Source organism: Galeopterus variegatus, unplaced genomic scaffold, assembly GCF_000696425.1.
Source record: "Galeopterus variegatus unplaced genomic scaffold, G_variegatus-3.0.2 Scaffold7270, whole genome shotgun sequence".
Classification (NCBI taxonomy): domain Eukaryota; kingdom Metazoa; phylum Chordata; class Mammalia; order Dermoptera; family Cynocephalidae; genus Galeopterus; species Galeopterus variegatus.
The window spans coordinates 64,901-66,931 of record NW_007733381.1 but is presented as its reverse complement, the minus strand read 5'-3'; the positions used below and the strand labels follow the sequence as shown (position 1 = coordinate 66,931).

At 48.4% G+C, this 2,031-nt stretch overlaps 1 protein-coding gene across 1 annotated transcript in view; it reads left to right on the top strand.

Annotated features, from left to right (window-relative positions):
- CBX4 (chromobox homolog 4) overlaps positions 1-2,031 on the top strand; it is a 17,238-nt gene that overhangs the window by 14,722 nt on the left and 485 nt on the right. The window lies entirely within an intron of this gene.

Genomic DNA, 2,031 nt, shown 5'->3' with positions numbered 1-2,031 from the left:
GGGTTGCGATCCCATTACCAGTCAGTAAAAAAGACAAAAAGGAAAAAAAAAAAAAAAAAAGCTCAGAAAAAATATGGGGGAAATATATATATATACACATATATATGGTCACGGACCACATAGCGACGTTTTGGTCGGTGATGGACATGAAGGTGGTCTGAGCAATAGGCCGTACCATGCAGCCCAGGTGTGTCATCGGCTACTCCATCTAGGTGTGTGTAGGTGCACTCTGCGATGCTCACACGACCACCAAATCACCCGATGACACATTTCTCATCATGTACACCTGTCTTTAAGCAACGCATGACTGTGCACAGCTGGAGAAAGAGAGAGAGGGGGCAACCAAGCACCCAGAACACACGTAAACAACTGGTGGATCTAGATGATGAACAGATGAAAGTTCCTTTTCTAATCGTGCGACTTTTCTCTAAATTGGCAAAATAATGCTGGGTTGAGATTTTAAAAAAGGTCCTTGGAGCAGCCCCTTTGGGTTGGGACCAGCACCTGCCATCTAGTCTCCTAAATGCCAACCTCTCGAGAGAAGCCGTCCCTGACCACTGACCTCAAGCAGATTCCTTCTTATCACCCGGCTTTTCTTTAGAGCAGGGGTCCTTATCTGACACCACTGGATTAGTTTACTTGTCTGCCTCCCGGGAGAATGTAAACACCATGAGGGCAAGTCCTTTTCCATCTCACTCATCACTCTGTTCTCAGCTCCTGGAACTTGGCAGGTGCTCCAGAGCTATTTGTTGAGGGAAGTGGAGGAAGGAAGGAACCTTTCACTGGTAAAGTGGGTTGATAACTCCTAGTGCAGAGACTGTTAGCTTAGAAATGGGCTAAAGAGCCCCCTGGGGTAGTGTGGTCCCAGAACAGGCAGTAAGAGGCAGTGAGTGTTTTGGTTGTCAAGCCCACCTCTGCCCTGTCCCGGGGATGATGACAGCCAGCATGTTCCTATCTGGCAGTCTGGTCATTAATCTGGCTGCCTTATCAGTTTTCTTTCATCTGGGGAAGAGTAGATTGGAAAGGGTGAATTACTTTGCCATGATGGGGCCAGCTCCTGGAGATGACATGGACCCAGGAATTCTTAATCACACCTCTGGTGAAAAGACTAACACTAGAGTGGATCATCATGGGGACCTGGGTATTCCCATGCTGATCTCAGACCATGCTAGAAAAGGATTATTCCTTTCCATTCTCTCACTTGCCTCCTCGTAATGCGAGAGAGGCAAGGTCAACAGATAATGGTCAATAACTGTTGCTGGCTAGCTAAGACTGAAAAAGTGAGGGAATGAATGAATGAAACCCTCTTATGGTTTAGGTTCATGTAGCTCACTATTGGGTTTGTCCCCTGGCACATGCGACATGAGAAATACCAAACAGACCCCCATCCAGGCCTGATCATTGTCTCCCTGGAAACCTGGCATTGTACAGGACTGCAGCACCCCAGAGGGGCCTATGGCATTCCAAACGAAACTGGTCCCTTTCCCAAACCACTTAGGGCCCAAGAGAAGAACCTTATTGAAATCCAAGTCCTGGAGAGACTGGAAGCAGCTCAGAAAATGGAGGAGAGACTTCAGAACCACATCCACTGGAGCTGGCCGCCTGCTCTTGGCTGCTGTCTACCTTCCCTTGTGATGCTGTTGAGAGATCTAACTCCACACTGTGCATTACAGGGAACACACCACACGGGCCAATTTAGCTTGTCAAATCTTGGCAAGTTGGCAAGTAGGGATCATATGACATTTAAAACATTAGAGGAGACCTCCTGGTCTGCTCCAGCCACCTCCCCAGCCAGGCAGAGAAATGAAACGTGCCTCCAGTTCCAGACCAGCTGGTTCTCTTGCAGGCAAGCCATCTCTTTGTGTCGTCCATGCCTTACGAGGCGGGTATGCGAATTCCCACGTTAAATGGATTGCGGGCAAAGGAAGAGACCAACTTGTGACCTGGTGTCCCAGATTCCTCTCCTCAAGATAAGAGTGGGCAAACAGTCAGATCTATAATGCTTTCCAGAGTGGCCCTTCCTGAGTGCCT